The following is a 23,698-nucleotide window of genomic DNA, read 5'->3' as shown; positions in this document are numbered from 1 at the left end:
ACTTTTGCATACGACCTTGGATTGGAACGAGTTTTATATCAAAATCGATTGTTTCGACGAGACGAAGACAATCCATGTAGATAATTTTTCCATTTGAGGTCGTCTTGGGGGCTTAATCATCCAAACTTTACTCTGAATATAAGATCTTAGTACTTTGAGCATAGTTTCGGTCTTCGAGATGAAATCGGAATGCGATGACCCAAACTTCAAAGATGTTCATATCGACAATACAGAACTCTTTCATGAAGATCACTTCTCTATTTGAGGTCATCTTAAATAAGTTATTGACCGTGCCAAAATCTGGTGTCAACACATGCCCCCCTGTTTTTCGGCAAAGTTTGTGTGCCGAAAAATAACTTCCGCATAGCTTGTTCTAAGGACGATGTCAACACTCCATCGGCCATTTTGCATGTTCTTAGAACAACAAGTATATATCGTCCATTGCTTGTTTGAACCTCTTGATGCAAACTTGGGTGAAAACTTCTCAGCTTCTAAAACAATCCGGTCATAAGGTTTCATAGATCAAAACCATCCTCCGAACCATATTGTTCACCCTTTCGCTAGGATTTTGCAGATAATCAAGAATGAACTTCCTCCAATCCTTACTTCGCCTGCATAAAAGTTTCATTAGTGGCCGAAGCGGTGGGCTTCGATTCAGCCTTACCTATGTTGACAAGACCTAGCATCGGCTATTGATAGAAATGCAGTACACCATGGTAAACATAGTAGCCGGACGCTTGCTGTGCCAACTCTTTCGAATTGTCATGCCTAGATATATGAACAATTTCAAAGCAACCCAAGGTAAATCTTGCATCTAGACATACCAAAAGATAAACTATAAGTGATCCGTCAAAATATTGATAACCCTTGGATATTTGTTGCACTACTAATAACGAATCACCGGAAGCCTCAATATGTATAGCACCTATATCAAGGCAAAGCTCCAATCCGAATGACAATGCATATTCGGCTTTGCTGATTGTGCAAAAATATTATAAGCGGTCTGAGGCTTCACAAAATAGCTCCATATGGAGATAGATAAGCAACACCAAGACCTTGGCCATTGCCACAAATTTACCGTCGAAAATAATCTCCATGGTACTAGAAAGACAAGGGCAATATCAATGAACATGTACCTCGTTTTGGCCTCTAATTGAACTAAGGACGATGTTAGGATACTACATCAGCCATGCTTTAACATATTCTTAGGGCGATAGATAAATACCGGCCATCAACATAATGCCCATGTATAATTCATTCACCAAATCATGTATAGCCGAAATAAACAAATGAAATAGCAATCAAATATTTCGGCCCTTTGGATTAGCAAGAAAAAATGTAGCTAATAAAATGTATAGAGATTTGGTAATACCCTCTCACGATGCAGAAAATTATGTCGCTTCCATGGATTAAAATAAATCCAGGGAGGGTGATTTATCATACCTGATGATGAATTCCATGGCAAAGGCATCAATGGTATGGTTGAAGAATATGGATGATGTGCTAACCGAAGATTTTGATGGGGTGATGCAAACCTTCGGCTTAACTGTTTTTGGCTTCCATCCTTCTCTTTCTTCACTTTTGTAACACTTGTTGCAATAGAAGGTTGCACATCACTTTCATTTTGACTGCTCCTCTTTGGAATCCATGCCATGTTCTTCTTTTTCAGCTCTTGTGCACTAAGTTTTTGTAATTCCTTTTTTCGCCAATACGATAAGCCAAGTGGGCACCCCGGCTGTGATTTTGTTTGAAGCAATGACAACTCTTTTTGGGCCTTGTGCACCCTCAACTTCTTTTCCTCAGATTTGGAACTCTGATTTTTATCAATTGATTGTTTCACTTCTTTGCCTTTTGTATCCAATGTCAACACTTTAATTGGCTCTTTGTTATTTGAGATCAAATCTGAAGTAGCACACTTACGACCATCTCTTTTCACGCGGTAGCTCTGGACCGATTCCTTATGATTGAAACGGTCTTTGATGCGTGATTGTTCAAATGTTGATCTTCTTGGAGCTGCATAGTATTGGTGAGATGGTCTAGAATAAGATGGAGAATGTGCCCTTGTACCATACCTGTCCCATGATGAATATGTATCTATATGAGCATAGGGAGGCATCCCCGGCATTGGCATTGGCGGCCCAAAATAAGGATATGAATATGTTGCATTAAAATTATCACTTTGCCAATACCAATCCTCATATTTGCGCCTTGGGGGTGATCTTGGTTTCTTTGCATGATTTGGCCGATAAGAATTCTTCTCTTCACTCATCTTTTGATATTTATCCAATAGTTCAGCAAAGGTGATTTTTGATCTCTTACACTTGCGCTTATTTCGGCCTTTGTTTTCTTTTGGTTTGCTTTCATCGATCATTGGATTTGCTTGCTGCCCCCCAGTCCTTGGCGTCTCCATTGTAGCTTCGATGGAATTCTCGCCCTCAAGATTATGTTCATTATGCTCTTCAACAACTTCTTTACTTGAAACCTTGATCCCATCACCTGCAGTTTTTACATTCTCTTTAAATGGATCGGCTTGAAGCAGCCGATGCAAAAACCTTTTGCCATCGGGACCAATCGGAATAGATTGGTCATCTCTTGGTGTTTCAACAAACTTGAATCGTCCTTTTTCCATGGCCGATTTAACTATTTGCCGAAACATGTTGCAATCCTCAAAACTATGTTTGGATGAATCATGCAACTTACAATACATTCGTCCTTGGATTGATGGCTTAACATGGTGATCGAGAATTGTAATGTAATTATTTTTCAGCAATAAATCAAATATTTGGTCACACATGCTTGAATTGAAGGTATACTTCTCATTCTCTAGCCGATCTTGTTGTGAGAACGGCTTTGGAGTTAAGCAAACGAATGGTTTAGATTTTGCATCACACCATTCAGATATGCATTGTGTTTTGCACTCTATCTCTGATGTCTTTGGGTAAGATATTATACTAGCATCAGTTTTCTCAACAGAATTTAACCTTGGCTTTAAATTTCTAAAATAAAAATAGTTAGAACATACATGTCTCAATTGAGACCAAGTGCAAGCCAAGTACGAAATAAGCAAAGCTACCCAAATAGATATGAACTTTAGATAAAGCAACGGGGAAAGCTTTGGCTGCAATAATAAGTCATTATCGATCTTTATAAATGGCACAATTGGTTGACCGATATGTTCTAAAACAATTTTATTGCTAACAAGTAAATTACCCTTCTTCATTGGTCTTTCAAAATTACCTATGAGGATTTTTCTAATAGATGCATCAACAATAAAGTTGTGACCAAATCTGAAAATAGGTAAATTACTCGCTATGCATACCTCTTCAAATATGTTGGGAGAGTATGATAGTGGTGCCATTTGAAGAACATCTTGCCCCGTCTTTGGATGGCTCCCCAACACCTTGTCATCATCTTTTTCTTCAATCCGTGCATCATTGCTTTGAAGAGTTTTGTCGGCCGAACTTTGTTCGGCTACTTGTTCTTGTCCTTGAAGCTTGTCAATTTCTACGGCACGGAACTCATAGGGCAGGAAGTAGGTTCCATTAACTTCAGAATAATCAAGCACCGTTGTTTTCCTATGCTTGCCATGCCCTTTCTCAATAATGATTGCCTCGTTGGATTTGATGGATTCAGAATATATACTACTTGATTCGGCTTTTTCAACCGAAGCACTTTCATGTTCCGAATCATCCTTCTTTTCATTGATACTACCAATTGGCAATGCTTCTTTTATCTGAGCCAATTCTTTTTCTATTTGTTTCTGACGGCGAGCGGCAAAATTAGCTTTAAGCTTTTTCTCAATTTCAGCCCACTCCGGATATGATTGCCCCCCAATGCTTTTAGATTCTTTCGGCAATGACACACGGGTGTTGCCGAAATTTTGCAATTGTGTAGGGGGTGTATAATATGATGTAGTACTAGGTGAAGGCATATGCATTGTTGTAAGACCATACTTTTGCTCGCCAATTTTATCAATTAGCAAAGATTCATCTTCTTGCAAAACTCTAGCTTTTATTACGGCATAATCAGGAAATAGCCCCTTTTCATGTTGTTCAAGGCAAAGAGCACTAATTCTCTTATTTTGCGCTAAACTCTTCAATGCAGCCACCACTACCTCATCTTCTACAATATTGGACACAACCGCTCCTGTAAAATTTACATTCATTCGGCTATAACCAGGAAGGTGTGAAGCCGAATTATGAGCATCTACAGTTGTGTATGGTGCCGAAGAATTACTAACATGAGGTGTAGCATATGACGTTTGAGAGTAACTGGCCGAATAACTAGTAGCAGCATGGCCAAGTCTCTCGTTCATCGGCATGGTTGGATTAGTATATGCACATTACTTGCCGATGAATAAAAGGGTGAAACACTTTCTTGCATGGCATTGGAAATTCTAACATGAGGTGTTTCAACTTTATTAACTGAACTCACCATGTTGTTCATCGGCATAACAATTTGTGGGGTTGCTGATGCATGAGAGTTGGGATACATATGGTGTAGGTTACTAGTATCATAAGAACTTAAAGCATGCAAATTACTTTGAATCGGCCCTTGCACGTAATTAGATGCATTATTGAAAAAACTAGGGCTGGCCGATAGAGTATACTCATTGAACGATCTAGTAACACCATATGAATTATTTGCATCTAGAGTAGAGAATTGGGTATTCATATTACCTTTGTAGATTGCAAACCCTAGATGACGATCCTTTCGTAGCAAGAACGGGCCGGAGACCGTTCGAAGCTTCGTCCCCAGCGGAGTCGCCAAAAAGTGTATTCGCACACGAACACGCCACCGTGTACCTTCAACGCCGAGGGTGATGCACCGCAGCTCACGTTGAAGGAGACCCGGCCGGAAGCGCGGTACGCAGGCAATCCGGCGGGTGCTTTTGAGGACCCGAAACCCCACACGCCCGGGAGGGACCCCGTCAGGGCGCGCGGCGGCTATGGGCTGCCCTAGGTCGACCTGATCGCCCCTAGGGCCTCGAGGTTCACCGCCCCGCAACACGAAGAACAGACGAAGAACAAGGAGAAGAAGAACTAGGGTTAAGGAGAAAAGATAAAAGATAAAAAGTGGTAGATGATTTGATCGATTGTGTGTTGTTCAATCGGCCGTCACCCCTTAGGTATATAAGACGCGGCTGGACTTCCCGTGCAAGGAAAAAGCTTGGATTCACGTCCAAAACCCTAGTCAAATTCGGATTGGTTTTGTCCGAACTTTCCAAAACTGTTCGGTTTAAACTGGCTGCACCTTGCGGGTCTTTTTTGTGGTGGTAAACGATCTCGGATGGAAACGAGCCCAACAGCAATCTTGACCGTTTCAACGAGACAAACAACTTATATGTTGAACGTTTTTTATCAGAGGTCATCTTGAGGGTCAAATCGGTCGCACGAAACAGGCTATCCCTCGCGCTACCCATCAGACAGGGTGTTTGGTGGGGCGCGCCAGTTTTTGCCTCCTGACAGGGCTGTATTCCGATGGCTTTAACTTTTGCATACAAACTCGGATTAGAACGATTTTTATATCAAAATCGATCGTTTCGACGAGATGAAGACAATCCATGTAGATAAATTTTCCATTTGAGGTCGTCTTGGGGGCTTAATCAGCCAAACTGTAGTCTGAATATAAGATCTTAGTACTTTGAGCATAGTTTCGGTCTTCGAGATGAAATCGGAATGCGATGACCCAAACTTCAAATATGTTCATATCGACAATACGGAACTCTTTCATGAAGATCACTTCTCTATTTGAGGCCATCTTAAATAAGTCATTGACTGTGCCAAAATCTGGTGTCAACAGAGATGAATAGGACTATTTGACATGTCCTATCCGGGTGCAGGCTGTGTACATATAGATAAAGCAGGAATAATGATTGTAAATGGATTCCACCTGGGTATTTCCTTTTGCGCACAATGTCCGCTGCCTCCTTGGATGTTCTCCCATGTAAGTCCGGCAATACGGCTCTTCTGAGGATGCTGCACTAAAGCGATATCCTGAAAGTTAAGAGGGGAAGATTATGAGGGTATTTGGCGGTTACCCGCACTATTGACTAAGTCGTTTATGTGCCTCCGCCCATGCCCATGGTATCTTGAGTGCGTAATTGCGTACGCGTGGCACGAATGCTACTTTGATGGGGCTTGAGCGGAGGCCGGACTGCTAATCACGCTCTTGGCGTTCCTGATGATCCTGTTGCAGGGTGCTCCGGACCCGCTTGACGGTGCTTGAGGTTGTCGTCGCCGGATTGGAGGTTTGCCGGAGGAGGCCGCATTGTACTTCTGCCGCGAGGGCTGCAGTATGCTCTTCTGTACAAAGAGAGCGGTCCATGTTTCCGTTTACTGTTATCACCCCGCGCGGACCTGGCATCTTGAGCTTGAGGTATGCATAATATGGTACCGCATTGAATCTAGCAAATGCGATTCGCCCGAGTAGTGCGTGGTAACCACTACGGAAAGGGACGATATCGAAGATTAACTCTTCGCTCCGGAAGTTGTCCAGGGATCCGAAGACCACTTCCAATGTTATAGAGCCCGTACAGCGGGCCTCTACTCCAGGAATTACACCTTTAAAGGTAGTTTTGGTGGGCTTGATCCTTGAAGGGTCAATGCCCATCTTGCGCACTGTGTCCTCAAAAAGCAAGTTTAGGCTGCTGCCGCCGTCCATAAGGACACGCGTGAGGTGGAATCCGTCGATGATTGGGTCTAAGACCAATGCGGCTGAGCCGCCGTGACGGATGCTAGTAGGGTGATCCCTACGGTCAAAGGTGATCGGACAAGCTGACCATGGGTTGAACTTGGGGGCGACTAGATCCATCGCATAGATGTCCCGTAGTGCCCGCTTCCATTCCCTCTTGGGGATGTGGGTGGCGTAGATCATGTTGACCGTTTTCACCTGGGGGGAAAATTTCTTTTGTCCCCCCGTGTTCGGACACCGAGGCTCTTCATCATCGTCGTTGTGCAGCCCCTTGTCCTTGTTTTCAGCGTTTATTTTGCCGGCCTGTTTGAACACCCAGCAGTCCCTATTGGTGTGGTTGGCTGGTTTGTCCGGTGTGCCATGAATTTGGCACGAGCGCTCCAGTATGCGGTCCAGACTGGACGGTCCCTGATTATTTCTTCTGAACGGCTTTTTCCGCTGACCGGACTTAGATCCGCTGAATCCGGCGTTGACTGCCGTGTCTTCAATGCTGTCATCGTTGTTCTGTCTCTTATGTCTATTGCATCGTGGCTTGCCGTTACTATCGCGACCGCCCGAAGTGCCGAAATTTGGCGTGGTGCCGCTACGAGCCAGCCAGCTGTCCTCACCCGCACAAAAGCGGGTCATTAGTGTTGTGAGAGCTGCCATGGACTTGGGTTTTTCCTGGCCGAGGTGTCGAGCAAGCCACTCGTCACGGATATTATGCTTAAAAGCCGCCAAGGCTTCAGCGTCCGGACAGTCGACTATTTGGTTCTTTTTAGTTAGGAACTGAGTCCAGAATTTCCGGGCTGACTCTCCGGGCTGTTGAGTAATGTGGCTCAGGTCATCGGCGTCTGGTGGTCGCACATATGTGCCCTGGAAGTTATCAAGGAATGCGTCTTCCAGGTTTTCCCAACTGCCAATGGAATTTGCTGGCAGGCTGTTTAACTAGTGTCGGGCTGGTCCTTTTGAGCTTAAGGGGAAGATATTTGATGGCGTGTAGATCATCTCCGCGGGCCATGTGAATGTGGAGAAGGAAATCTTTGATCCATACTGCGGGGTCTGTTGTGCCATCGTATGATTCGATATTTACGGGTTTGAACCCTTCTGGGAATTCATGATCCATCACTTCGTCCGTGAAGCAGAGGGGGTGTGTGGCGCCTCTGTACCGGGCTATGTGGCTACGCAGCTCGGATTGGTCTGGGTTGCTGTGTTCGGCCCGGCCGGACTTGTTGATGATGTATCTGATCGTCGCGCGCTGGGGCGCGCCCCAGCGATCCGTAGATCGATCTTGGTTGTCCTGCTTTGTTTTCCAGAATATCTTGCAGGTCTTGCCTATTGCCCTGGGCCGTAGTGTATCGGCGTGGGGGTGCGGGCTGGTATTCAGGGTTATATCCCATTTTATCCCAGCCACGGGGTGGCTGGTCAGCCGTTTGGCGCTCGAGTCCATATTCCTCGGCTGTCAGGACTTCAGTCCATCTATCTGTGAGCAGGTCTTGATCAGCTTGGAGTTGCTGCTGCTTCTTCTTCAGGCTCCTCGCAGTGGCTATGAGTCTACGCTTGAAGCGCTCCTGCTCCACGGGATCCTCAGGTACGCCGAATTCGTCGTCACTGAGGCTAATCTCTTCTTCGGAGGGGGCATGTAGTTGTCCTCCTCCGGGTATCCGTCCGTCGCCTGTTCTTCTGGGCTGACCTGCTCATCTTCCTGTTCGGCCTGCTCGAAGGCGGGCTGGTCAGGGTCATATTCTTCTTCGGCGCCATCCGGATTACTCTCGTCTCCGGGGCCGGTATTGCTGTGGCGGGGCTTGGAGCAGCGCCGACGACGCCCATGCTTTGTTTTTCTTCCCGAGGGGTTATCCTCCGTTGCCTCGTCGCCATTAGTTTCCTTCGGAGTGTCCACCATATATATATATATCATATGAGGAGGTGACCGTCCACCGCCCTGTGAGTGGTGGCTCCTGTAATTCTCCTGCATCATCGTCCATACCGTCGATGTCTTCGGAATCGAAGTCAAGCACGTCGGTTAAATCATCGATCGTGGCAATGAAGTGGGTGGTGGGTGGGCAACGAATTCCGTCGTCGTCCGCTTCCCACTCAAGTCGGACATAGTTCGGCCCAGAGTCTCCTAACAAAGAGAGAGACTTCAATAAGTTCAGCATGTCGCCAATGGACGAGTGCTGAAAGACGTCCTCCGCGGTGAACTCCATTACCGGAGCCCAACCAGGCTCGACGGGCCCGCGAACGCGCGGACTGGAACCTATATCCGGATATGAATCCGGGGGTCCGGAGTCACAGGCTTCCTCAGAAGGAAGGCCTGTGCTCGGCTCTACCGCCGACGAGGGTACGGCCTGCAGGGCGGGGTCCATCCCTCTGTCTCCAGGCAACTCAGCCTGCTCCGGATTTGAGTCCAGGGCTACTGCAGGGGTGATATCCCGAGTGCTGTCCGACCGCTAGTTCAGGCCATGCTCGTCGTGACTGTCCGGTGCCCCTCGTGCTGGCCCGAATCCGTCGAAGATCAAGTCCGCGGATATCCGCCATGTAGTTTAGGTTTCCGAACCTGATTTCATGGCCAAGGGCATAGCTGTCGATCTGCTCCAGATGGCCAAGCGAATTGGCCCGCAGCACGAAGCCGCCGAACACGAAGATCTATCCGGGGAGGAAAGTCTCACCCTGGACCGCGTCGTTGATGATGATTGAAGGAGCCATCGAGCCCGACAGCGACGACACAGAGGAACTCTCAATGAAAGCACCAATGTCGGTGTCAAAACTGGGGTCCCGATCTGTGCGTCAAGGCTGATGGTAACAGGAAGCAAGGGACACAGATGTTTACCCAGGTTCGGGCCCTCTCGATGGAGGTAAAACCCTACTTCCTGCTTGATTAATATTGATGATATGGGTAGTACAAGAGTAGATCTACCATGAGATCGTAGAGGCTAAACCCTAAGAGCTAGCCTATGATGATATGATTGTAATTGTGATCGGCCTTCTAAGGACCAACCTCTCTGGTTTATATAGACACCGGAGAGGGCTAGGGTTTACATGGAGTCGGTTACAAGGAAGGAAACATAATATCCGGATTTACAAGCTTGCCTTCCACGCAAAGGAGAGTCCCATCCAGACACGGGGCGAAGACTTGAGTCTTGTATCTTCACGCTTCAATAGTCCGGATGTTGTACACAGTCCGGCTGTCCGGATACCCCCTAATCCAGGACTCCCTTAGTGGGGAACCAAGAACAAGAAAATCAGTAGGATATTTTATTTTCCCACACAAGACTTCGACATCTTGATGACCCACAAGTGTAGGTGCCATAGTAGTAGCGAGGGGGTAAAAAAACACGCTGCTACTAAAGGTCCCATTTTCAAACTCTACCCCCCCCCCCAGTGGATCGCCTTTTCAGTTTTAAAAAAAATAAAAGAAAATGATGAAAATGTCAAAAAAATAAAAGAAAATAAGTTTCCCATGTGATATGTGGTCTAGTTGTTGGGACAATTTGCAAATATGAATTTCGACTTTATTTGCAAAATCTCTCGAGAATTTGTAAAAATGGGCATAACTTTTGCATACTAACTCGGATGAAAAAGGTTTTTATATGAAAAATCATCTACTCGAAAAGTTACATCCGAATTTAACTGGGGGAACCCCGTTAAACATTTTCAAAATCCTCAAAAACCAAACGGAAAAAAGTTACGGGGCTTTTAAGATCTAGAGTGGAAAAAATCGAAAAAAATTCAAACTTTGTGGTCAAACAATGGTCAAACTAATTATTCTAGAATATTAGTGTTACTAAATAATTATTTTAGTTTTTTTTGAATTTTGGTCAAATCTGGTCAAGCTATGGCCAAACTATGGTCAAACTGTGGTCAAACTAATTATTCAAGAAATATTAGTGTTACTGATTTTTTTAGAACAATCATTTCAAACTCAAATAGTGAAATGTGTGACTTCATGCTCAAGCTAAATTCCTGAGGTTAATAGGATTGACATCTTACTATTGTCAGGAAAACAACAAGTGTAGACTTGGAAGCGAGGGAGAATAGAACCCAGAAGTTAAGCGTGCTCGGGCTGGAGTAGTGAGAGGATGGGTGACCGTCCGGAAAGTTAGATGATTTGAATGATGACGGGTGATTAGAGATTAAATTGAGCAGCGATGAGCGGTGATTAGAGATTTGAGGTTAAAATAATTCAGAAATTTGAAAATTAGGGAAAAAACGAAATATTTTTTCGAAAAAATTCAAAAAAAACCCGCGCTGGTAGTAGTAGTGCGGGATTTTACCCACACTACTACTAAAGGACGTAGTAGTAGCGTGGGTGGCACCCGCGCTACTGCTATAAGTTAGCTGTAGCGCCTTATTAGTAGCACCGGCCCCCGCGCTACTAATAGGCCAAAAACCCGCGCTGCTGCTAGGCTTTTCCCTAGTAGTGTATAGGGGGGCGTGCCCCCTGTCTCCTGGACAGGGTGTGGGCCCCCTGGCCTATTTCTTTTGCTCATAAATTCTTAACAAATCCAAAAGGTTGTTTCGTGGAGTTTAAGGACTTTTGGAGCTATGCAGAATAGGTTTCCAACGTTTACTCCTTTTCCAGCCAGAATTCCAGCTGCCGGCATTCCCCCTATTCATGGTAAACCTTGTAAAATAAGAGATAATAGCCATACGTATTGAGATATAATGTGTAATAACAGCCCATAATGCAATAAATATTGACATAAGAGCATGATGCAAAATGGATGTATCAACTCCCCCAAGCTTAGACCTCACTTGTCCTCAAGCGGAAGCCGAAATCGAAAAATATGTCCACATGTTTAGAGATAGAGTTGTCGATAAAAAATAAAATACGAACATGAGGGCATCATGATCATTCTAATAACAGCATAATAAATAGATTTTGTCATATGATTTCCTATGCTCAAGTGATAAGCAATTCACAATGTCAAGTATGGTTCAAAAACTTCATTGGGAACTAACAAACTATAATCTCAGTCATTGAAGCAATTGCAATTTATCGTAACATCAGAAAGAGTCAATAATAGAGCTTTTCAGCAAGCTCACATACTCAACTATCCCGTAGTCTCCTATAATTGTTAACACTCACGCTATACTTGTGGTTATAGAGTTTCAACCGGACACTAAGAAAGATAGGGGCTTATTGTGTTGCCTCCCAACGTATTCACCTTTAGGCGATGTCAACAATAATAGCCTATGCCAACTTACATCCAATTGGATATATATATATATATATATATATATATATATATATATATATATATATATATATATATATATATATATATATATATCATGATCTTTCAAACACGAGGAGCTTGCCAAAGGATAAAAATAAAAAGGGAAAGGTGAGGATCACCTTGACTCAAGCATAAAGTAAATACATAAAGTAAAAGATAGGCCCTTCGCAGGGGTAAGCAGAGGTTTTCATGCGCTTTTAGGGTTGGATACACAAAATCTTAATGCAAAAGAACATCACTTTATATTGCCCCTTGTATGTGGACCTTTATTATGCAGTCCGTCGCTTTTATTACTTCCACAACAAGTTCGTACAAAGCTTATTTTCTCTGCACTAATAAGTCATGCATATTTAGAGAGCAATTTTTATTGCTTGCACCAATGACAACTTACTTGAAGGATCTTACTCAATCCATAGGTAGGTATGGTGGACTCTCATGGCAAAACTGGGTTTAAGGATAATTGGAAGCACAAGTAGTATCTCTACTTGGTGCAAGGAATTTGGCTAGCAAGAGGGGCAAGGCAAGCTCAACATGTTTGGAAGGTCAATGACAATATACTTTAACTGAGATGTCGGAAAACATAAACCATTACGTTGTCTTCCTTGTCCAACATCAACTCTTTTAGCATGTCATACTTAATGAGTGCTTCACAATCATAAAAGATGTCCAGGACAATATATTTATATGTGAACCCCTCTTTCCTTATCACTTCCTATTAATTGCAACGATGACCAAGGCTACGTTCATCAACTCTCAACAATTTTTATGCCTCATACTTTCTATGTGTGAAGTTATCACTATCCATAAGATCAATATGAACTCTTTTATTCTTTCTACTTTCTCAAGATCATAGCAACAAAGCAAAGCCCTTGACTCAACACTAATCTTTATTATAGATAGCACACTGACTCGATTACATAAAGAGATCACAAAGCAAAACTCAAAACTACTTGATATCAAAACTTCAAACTACTAGATCAAGATACTACTAAAAGGATCGAACTAAATAAAGCGGTAAAGATAGGAGTGTGATGGTGATACGATACCGGGGCACCTCCCCCAAGCTTGGCAGTTGCCAAGGGGAGTGCCCATACCCATGTGATTATTTCCTCGGAGGTGATGGAGCTGGTAATGACGGTGGAGTTGTTGCATTTTTCTTCTCTAGCTTGCGTCTGAGGCTAAAATTTCCTCCCTCAGATCCTCATTCTCGAGCTCAAGTTTCATTATCTTTTTGCATAGTGTTGCCTTGTTGTCCTGCAAAAAACGTGGTGGGATAGATTGGACCTTAGGGAGGCTTGACTTCTTCAACTCCACATGCATATCACCAGGTTGAGGTAGTGGATCGTCCTCTTCATCGGAGCTTGTCTCCTCCTTCCCTTTTGGATCATAGTCTTCTTCTTCCTCTGTGGTCCAGCCATAATGTTCCACATCCCCATATACTTTTGGGTTTGCGATATAATCAGCCATGTAGCTCTCTCCCTCCGAATCTTGGGATGACATCTTGTTCCAAATTTGCTACAGGAACAGCTCGAAACGAAAACAGAGGATAATTGCGTGATACGGTGGTCAAAACCTTCGGGAGTATATATAATGAATTTTTATCGACCAGAATATGTAACATACCAGAAAACGGAGTCCAGGAGGCACACGAGGTGCCCACGAGATAGGGGGTGCGCCCTACAGGAGGGGCGCGGCCTCCTCTCTCGTGGGAGCCTCGTGTCCCTTTCGGACTACTTCTTTGTTCCTAAAATTCTTAAACAATCCAAAACTGATAAAAATTGCCATTAGAGTTGTTTTGGAGTCGGTTTACTTACCGTACCACGTACCTATGCCTTTTTGGAGTTTGGAACGTTCTGGAAAGTGTCCCTTATGTATTCCTCAGGGGTTATGGTTTCAATAATATTAGTTTCAACATTGATAGGATTACGTGGAATATAATGTTTAATTCTTTGACCGTTTACCACCCTCGGGTTTGTGCCTTCGAAGTTCTTGATTTTTATAGCACCAGAACGATAGACCTCCTCGATAACGTAAGGACCTTCACATTTTGAGAGAAGTTTTCCTGCAAAAAACCTTAAACGAGAGTTGAACAATAACACATAATCTCCTATGTTAAACTCACGCTTTTGTATCCTCTTATCATGCTAGCGTTTGACTTTTTCTTTGAAAAGCTTGGCATTCTCATAAGCTTGGGTTCTCCATTCATCAAGTGAGCTAATATCAAATAACATTTTCACACCGGCAAGTTTGAAGTCATAATTGAGCTCTTTAATGGCCCAATATGCCTTATGTTCAAGTTCAAGAGGTAAATGACATGCTTTTCCATAAACCATCTTATAAGGAGACATACCCATAGGATTTTTGTATGTAGTTCTATAGGCCCATAATGCACCATCAAGTTTTTTGGACCAATTATTTCTAGATCTATTCATCTTTTGCAAAATTAATTTGAGCTCTCTATTGCTCAACTCTACTTGACCACTAGACCGCGGGTGATAAAGAGATGCTATTCTATGATTGACATCATACTTAGCGGGCATCTTACGTAAAGCACCATGAATAAAATGTGAACCACCATCAATCATAAGATATCTAGGGACTCCAAACCTCGGAAAAATAACTTCTTTAAGCATTTTAATAGAAGTGTTATGATCAACACTACTAGTTGGAATAGCTTCTACCCACTTAGTGACGTAATCAACAGCAACTAAAATATGTGTATAATCATTGGAGGCAGGAAAAGGTCCCATATAATCAAAGCCCCAAACATCAAACGGTTCAATAACAAGAGAATAATTCATAGGCATTTCTTGACGTTTACTAATGTTACCTACTCTTTGACATTCATCACAAGACAAGACAAACTTACGAGCATCTTTGAAGAGAGTAGGCCAATAAAAACCAGATTGTAGTACCTTGTGTGCAGTTCTATCTCCAGCGTGGTGTCCTCCATAGGATTCAGAGTGACACTTGCGTAGGATCTGTTCCTGTTCATGCTCAGGCACACAACGTCTAATAACACCATCTACTCCTTCTTTATAAAGATGTGGGTCATCCCAGAAATAGTGTCTCAAATCATAAAAGAACTTTTTCTTTTACTGGTATCTGAAACTAGGCGGTATATATTTAGCAACAATGTAATTAGCATAGTCAGCATACCAAGGAGCACTACGAGAAGCATTAACGACCGCTAATTGTTCATCAGGAAAGCTATCATTAATAGGCAGTGGGTCATCAAGAACATTCTCTAACCTAGACAAGTTGTCTGCAACGGGGTTCTCAGCTCCCTTTCTATCAATAATATGCAAGTCAAATTCTTGGAGCAAGAGAACCCATCTAATGAGTCTAGGCTTAGTATCTTTCTTTTCCATAAGATATTTAATAGCAGCATGATCAGTGTGAATAGTAACTTTGGAATCAACAATATAAGGTCTAAACTTATCACATGCAAACACAACTGCTAAGAACTCTTTTTCAGTAGTAGCATAATTTCTCTGGGCAGTTTCAAGAGTCTTACTAGCATACTGGATAACATTCAATTTCTTATCGACTCTTTGCCCTAAAACAACACCTACAGCATAATCACTAGCATCGCACATAATTTCAAAAGGTAAATTCCAATCAGGTGGCTGAACAATAGGTGCAGTGATCAAAGCTTTCTTAAGTATTTCAAATGCTTCTACACAATCATCATCAAAGACAAAAGGAATATATTTTTGCAATAAATTAGTTAGAGGCCTAGAGATTTTAGAAAAGTCCTTAATGAACCTCCTATAAAAGCCGGCGTGACCAAGGAAACTTCTTATACCTTTTATGTCCTTGGGACATGGCATCTTTTCAATAGCATCAACTTTAGCTTTATCAACTTCAATACCTCTCTCGGAGATCTTGTGCCCCAAGGCAATGCCTTCATTAACCATAAAGTGACATTTTTCCCAATTCAGGACGAGACTAGTGTCTTCGCATCTCTGCAAAACTCGATCAAGGTTGCTCAAACAATCATCAAAAGAGGATCCATAGACGGTGAAGTCATCCATGAATACCTCACAAATCTTTTCACAAAAATCATAGAATATATCCATCATGCATCTTTGAAAGGTAGCAGGTGCATTACATAAACCAAAAGGCATACGTCTGTAAGCAAAAGTACCAAAAGGGCAAGTAAAAGTGGTTTTAGATTGATCCTTCGCTGACACAGGTATCTGAGAGAAACCAGAATAACCATCTAGAAAGCAAAAATGTGTGTGTTTGGATAGCCTTTCTAGCATTTGATCAATAAAAGGTAAAGGGTAATGATCTTTCTTAGTAGATTTATTTAACTTACGGAAATCAATTACCATCCTATAACCTGTAATAATTCTTTGCGGGATCAATTCATCTTTATCATTAGGAACAACGGTAATACCTCCCTTTTTAGGGACACAATGGACAGGGCTTACACATTCACTATCAACAACGAGATAAATAATACCTGCCTCAAGGAGCTTTAGGATCTCCTTTCTTACCACTTCCTTCATTTTGGGATTTAATCGTCTTTGAGGATCTCTAACTGGCTTGGCATCTTTCTCCACTGAAATTTTGTGTTGACATAATGTGGGACTGATGCCCTTAAGATCATCCAAAGTATATCCAATAGCAGCTCGGTGCTTCTTCAGAGTTTTCAATAATCTTTCTTCTTCTTTCTCTAAAAGGTTAGCACTACTAATAACAGGATATATTTCTTTTTCATCAAGATAAGCATACTTCAGATTATCAGGTAAGGGTTTGAGTTCAAACACGGGATCACCCTTGGGTGGAGGGGGATCCCCAAGAATTTCAACGGGAAGGTTATGTCACTACAAGAAATATGTCAACTTGTGACCACCACTATTGGTCACTGAAACTTCATGGTTTTTCATTTGCGACCTTTTTTGACCAAAAACATAAGGTCAAAAGCTGGGGGTCGTTAACTGACTATAGCGACCTTCTCTATGAGAAGGTCGTGGAGGTTTACGACCAAAATATTCCTACTGTGGCGTTTTGGTCACTACCAACCTCCCCAGGCCACGTAGGCATCCAGCGTGGCAAGCTGATGTGGCACAACATTCAGCCCGTTCCAATTCAGCATTTTACATGGGTCGAGCCCATTAATTCAGCCTTTTATTATTTTTTCCTTGTTAATTCTGGTCGGCTTCATGGGCCAAGCCCAACGTTGTAGCCTTTTTTATTGTTGGCCCGTGGCCTTTTATTATTTATTGCTTTTCTATTTTCAGCCATTATATATTCAAGCTGGTCCCACTAGTCAGATGGGTCCCACTTGTCATGATCATCTCTCAAATTGGTCCCACATGTCAGAAATGTACAAAATTGACAGATTATTTTCATAAGTGGACCCATTGGTGAAGTTTCCATTTCACAAGTTTTCAGATCACATACATAATCAAAAAGAATCATCAAATATACCACTAAATAAATCTATTACAATCTTTACAACACATATATGCTACAATATGCTACTCTTCACTAAGTAGAACTTGACGGCTTCACACTTCACGGCTTCACACTTGCTTCATACTGCACGGCTTCACACTTCACGGCTTCACACTTGAGCATCTGTAAAAGAGGAACAACCACAAATTTAAATCTCAATTGCAGTATATGCAGAAGCAGTTCAAAGTGGAAACAACATCAATTAAACACACGTGCACAGAAACATAGGAGTCAAAATGCAGTATAGGACCAGGACAAGGAAACTCCTGTTATCAAATCAACACACAACTTGTAGCAAAACAGCACAGAAACATGTGGATATCTCATGTGAGCATCATGCTGTGGTTTTATTAAATAATGATATAGCAACAGAATACAATATCTTCAATGCAAACCAGCAAGAGAATTGATCCTGCTAGCTGCTGTTGCTGCCACAAAACGCATGACAAGCTATGGATCTGGATTCTGGACTGAGATCCAACACGACGTATGTACAATGAAGTGCAGACATGCAACTAGCAGGAAATCTAAGTGAACATGGTTTGTACTTCTCACATAAATCTTTACTCTTGTAAATGCAAAGCTATGTTTGATCCCAGACGACATGAGCTGATGATTATAATGTATGACACCCTACTGAAGCAACAAACAACTCCTGACTTATTACTACAAAGAAAATAGTTCTTCCCAAGCCTCCATTTTAACAATGTATAAATCTGCACAGGCATATACTGTTATGTCACTGCCTCCTAAGTATATAGTGACAGCCAATTTAAATTCAGCATACAAAGTTTAATAGATGCTGGACTGGAATATGCATTGGTCACCTAAGGAACCGGATCAGCTTGTTTCTTTCATACACGAAAGGTGACCCCTATCATACAAGCAGGCAGGCAACTGTCCTAGAAACTTCATGATCTAAATAGATTACAAGATGAACTCCCCGGAAAAAATCACTAAATGAACTTATCTATAAGGTTACTACAGTGCTACTACATGGGTGCACTAAAGAATGTGAAGATGCAGTTCTAGATACGTAGGATTTGAATCAATTTTGGTTGTACAAGTGGAGTAATGCACCACACTCCTAGTGATTTTAATTGAATTCAGTTAAATTTTATTGAAAGTATCTGCCGTTCCAGCAGCAAAAGGAAAACACCTGTCAAGCAAAACTGTGTAATCATCTGAATCTAAAGAAACAACTTAGAAAAGGGAAATGCATATTGTGTCAAAAATTTTAATGTGCAATAGTACTACATATTATGTAAGATCGTTGTGGAGTAACGCCCAGAAATCCAACAATGAACAACACCTGTATCCTCCAAACAACATATGATGTATGTTAAAGCGTCAGGCAAAAAACTACTGAATGTACAAGACCCATCTAGAATACAGCAGCCATAAATTGTGTCAGGATTTTTATTTTATAAACAAAACACATATTTAAGTTCTGAGCACATGTAAAATACCAAGCACATCTTCAGTTCACTACAGCAATCGAGCTACAATTTTTGACCATTCTGTAGTAATGCCCAGAAATCCCACAACAATGAAGATACAGAAGTCTGGCTGCATTCAAAAAAAACAAATGATCATTCATAAGTCCGGCTGCATTCAGAAAAAACAGATGAACATTCATAAGTCCGGCTGCAGCATACAGTAGTTCCAGACCCTGGTAAGCAAAACTAAACCTGTTTCTAGCCTAGAACAGAGATATTGCACAATTAACAAAGCTTATGGAGAACAATAGGACATGGCATGTATTCAACGATTCAGTAGCAGTGCTAAATTCAGAAAAGGAGAAACAAGGTTCAGCTGACATTTATCTACTGCAGAAATTAAGATCCACATTGCACAACACAAGATAGCATCAAACTTAACATTGGAGGATTGGGTACAAATCATTTCCTAGTTAAGATACCATACCAAACAGTAATTCCATCACAGAATGCACAACCAAGAGTCAAAAGTAATTCATAACTGCCCTCGGGTGAGAAGCTACAAAATTTGATGCAATCTCAACTGATCACAGCCAATTCCAATGACGAACATCTTGTACTTCATGACAGGGATCTCAAGACCTACCCCTTCTGTCCTGAAGATCAACCAGAATTTTACCTGCCCCAAGTGGCACCGAAGATGGATGCTTCTGCTGCTGGCCTTCACCGCCCCTGACGCTGCTGCTCATGGACGGAAACCGCATCGCATCAGGGAAGAGGATGGAAGGGAATGCAATGGAAGAAGAAATCGAAAAGGAGAGGAGAGGAGAGGGGGCTGACCGTCGGGGTTCTCCATGGCGTCGGCGTCGGGGCAGGCTTCCCGTCCATGCCATGGAGGCCCGGAGTGTGAGTGACGACGACGTGCTGGATGGATCTGGTAGCGAGAGGAGACGAGGTGAGGAAGAGAGGATCTGGTAGGTATAGGAGACGAGGTGAGGAAGAGAGGGGACCAACCTTAGTCGCTGAAGACACGCCGACGACGCGGTGGACCAAACCCTATCCACGGGAGACGGTCGCGCGTGGCCGCTGGAGCACGCGAGCACCGGATCTGGGCGGAGCGCGAGGCCGCCGCCCCCCCTCCCCCACCGCGGAGCCGCGTGCGAGTCACCTCCGACGAAAGGAGACAGAGACGAAGCCGGCGCGGACATGGATGGGACTCGGACGCGCGGCGGAGCTGGTTGCCGAGGCGGGCGTGGAGACGGGGTGGGTCGCCGGGATTCGTGGCGTGGAGGAGGCGCCGTGAGGAGGGGAGGAGGAGAGGGCGAGGGAAGGAGGGCGCCGCCGCCGGCGACGGGAAGCGAGAGAGAGAGGGAGGCGGCGTCGATTTGGATCCAGAAGGAGGAGTGGTGTGCGGCGGCGGTGGGGGGTTGTGTTAGGGCTAGGTTTTTTTTAGAAGTGTTAGGGCTAGGTGGGTGTGAGGGTGGGGGGCGAGGGCTACCGTTGGATCCACGAGCATCCAACGGTGCTTGATGCATGATCCGCATGAGATGGCTACGGCCCAATCAGAACGCAGTACGCGTGTATAACGTTATGACCATTTAGTATTGGACGTTATGACCATTCAAAATTGGTCGTGGTCAAATAAAAATAAATTGTAAAATCATGTCACCATTTTAATTTTCATGTTTTGAGTGTCCAAAATGAATTTTTTTTGTGAATAAGCTATCAAATATTTGCACGAGGTGCATCTTGGAATTCCAAACAATGTTGTCTACGAGAGTTTTCATTTTCTTTGCACGGAAAATTCATTTTTTATTTTTCGAGTGCCCGAAATGAGGTTTTTTTGTGAAGAACCTACCAAATAATTATTGCAAAATTGCACCAAATAATTTTTCTAAAATACTAGGCCATATTTAATGCACAATTGACCAAATGGTTGGGTGTAAAAAGTTTTGATCCACCTCTGGTGAAAAAGACAAATTTTCGCCGATTCAGTTGGAAGCGGGTCAAATTTGAACTGCAGCTACCTCATAGTTTGCTCTTTATTTTTTCAAAAAATCATTTATAGGTACATAAGTATCTATTTAATCAGAGAAACACCAAAAAAATTCCAAGATTCAACCACTAGATAGGAACGGTCATTCCCGCCGTTTTGACGACATTTTGAAACGGGCATAAAAAATTCAAAAAAATCAAAAAATTGGAAAACCTTCGCATTGTGTCATTATATATGACCAAGTTTCCAGGAAAAATAATAAACTTGTAATGCGGAAATTATTTTTAAAAAGTGTTCTCAGAAATGAGCTATCATGCGTGAAGTTTCATGGCTTTCAAGCCAAATGATCAATCTTATGGCCACATTCATGGCATAGTTTGTTCAAATGATCTCATATTGTGCACAAGGGTGCATATTGGAATTCCAAACAATGTTGTCTAAGGGAGTTTTCACTTTCTTTGCACGGAAAATTAATTTTCCATTTTCCAAGTGCCTGAAATGAGTTTTTTTTGTGAAGGACCTACCATATATTTGTTGCAAAATTGGATCTAATCAATTTTATAAAATACTAGGCATATTTAATGCACAATTGACCAAATGGTTGGGTGTAAAAAGTTTTGATCCACCTCTGGTGAAAAAGACAAATTCCCGCTGATTCAGTTGGAAGCGGGTCAAATTTGAACTGAAGCTGCCTCATAATTTGCAATTTATTTTTTCCAAAAATCCTTTCTAGGTGCATAAGTATCTATTTAATCATAGAAACACCAAAAAAATTCCAAGATTCAACCACTAGCTAGGAACGGTCAAGCCCGCCATTTTGACCGCATTTTGAAACGGGCATAAAAAATTAAAAAAAATCAAAAAATTGGAAAACCTTCGCATTGTGTCATTATATGTGACCAAGTTTCCAGGAAAAATAATAAACTTGTAATACGGTAATTATTTTAAAAAGTGTTCTCAGAAATGAGCTGTCAAGTGTGAAGATTCATGGCTTTCAAGCCAAATGATCAATCTTATGGCCACATTCATGGCATAGTTTGTTGAAATGATCTCATATTGTGCACAAGGGTGCATATTGGAATGGCAAACAATGTTGCCTAAGGAAGTTTTCATTTTCTTTGGACGAAAAAACCATTTTTCATTTTCCGAGTGCCCAAAAGGAGGTTTTTTTGTGAAGGACCTCCCAAATAATTGTTTCAAAATTGGACCTAATCAATTTTCTAAAATACTAGGACATATTTAATGCACAATTGACAAAATGGTTGGGTGCAAAAAGTTTTGATCCACCTCTCATGAAAAAGAGAAATTTCTGCCGATTCATATGGAAACGGGTCAAATTTGAACTGCAGCTGCCTCATAGTTTGCTATTTATTTTTTCCAAAAATCATTTCTAGTTACATAAGTACCTATTTAATCAGAGAAACACCAAAAAAATTCCAAGATTCAACCACTAGCTAGGAACGGTCATTCCTGCCATTTTGACCGCATTTTGAAACAGGCATAAAAATTCAAAAAAAATGAAAAAATTGGGAAACCTTTGCATTGTGTCATTATATGTGGCCAATTTCCCAGGAAAAATAACAAACTTGTAATATGGCAATTATTTTTAAAAAGTGTTCTCAGAAATGAGCTATCATCTGTGAAGATTCATGGCTTTCAAGCCAAATGATCAATCTTATGGCCACATTCGTGGCATAGTTTGTTCAAATGATCTCATATTGTGCACAAGGGTGCATATTGGAATGGCAAACAATGTTGCCTAAGGAAGTTTTCATTTTCTTTGGACGAAAAAACCATTTTTCATTTTCCGAGTGCCCTAAAGGAGGTTTTTTTGTGAAGGAACTCCCAAATAATTGTTGCAAAATTGGACCAAATCAATTTTATAAAATACTAGGATATATTTAATGCACAATTGACAAAATGGTAGGGTGCAAAAAGTTTTGATCCACCTCTGGTGAAAAAGACAAATTTCCGCCGATTCAGTTGGAAGCGGGTCAAATTTGAACTGCAGCTGCCTCATAGTTTGCTATTTATTATTTCCAAAAATCATTTCTAGTTACATAAGTACCTATTTAATCATAAATACATGGTTTGGTGGCGATATGTCGAGGTTTGGGCGGTGGCCGAGGGCCCCAACTCTAGAGCGCGTAAACTCGCATGCCCGCCGCGTGATCACCGCGTGACCGTGGCGTTGCCATGTGTTCTGGGCGGCCTAGGCATGTCTAGTGGGTTGGGAGCTCCCCAGGTAGGTGCTAGGAAGAAAATTACAACATAAGATTCTCACGAGGAGACCGATCGATGCTCAAACATGAATTAGCAGCCAAGTGTTTGATTAGCGGTACGGGAAATGTACATGGCTAATGGGCGTGAGTTTTTGCTGAGGATGATCAGTTACTAATAAGACCGTCTTCACAAATTTTCAGCTCAAAAGGAGGGGCCTAGGTGGTACTTGCTTTGCAAACTACCACACTGGACATAAATACGAATGCTGAAGCTCGGCTCAAAATAATAAATGGATTGAGCTGGCATTTGGTGGAGGATTGTTATTTGGGTATAGGAAAGCACTGTAGAAAATGGATACTATTTCGACATGCCAAAGTGGTACTTCCTTCACAAACTATTGTTCTGAACAGAATAGGAAAATGAATATTTTTGAATTATTTTTGAACTAGGCAAGGAAGGTTTTTACATATTTGACGAAGATATGACCCAAAGAATTTATGAGATTTTTTTGGGAATTTTGGGAATGACAGAAATATAGGTTGCTTCACAACCTAAGGCAAAAACTGCCACATGGACATGACACCTAGGCAAAACGGATGAGGTGGTGCCTAGTCATCACAACCCACCACAATCTACAAGGCTATGACCATCTATATTGG

Source organism: Triticum aestivum, chromosome 6B, assembly GCF_018294505.1.
Source record: "Triticum aestivum cultivar Chinese Spring chromosome 6B, IWGSC CS RefSeq v2.1, whole genome shotgun sequence".
NCBI lineage: Eukaryota > Viridiplantae > Streptophyta > Magnoliopsida > Poales > Poaceae > Triticum > Triticum aestivum.
This window is presented reverse-complemented; position numbering follows the sequence as displayed.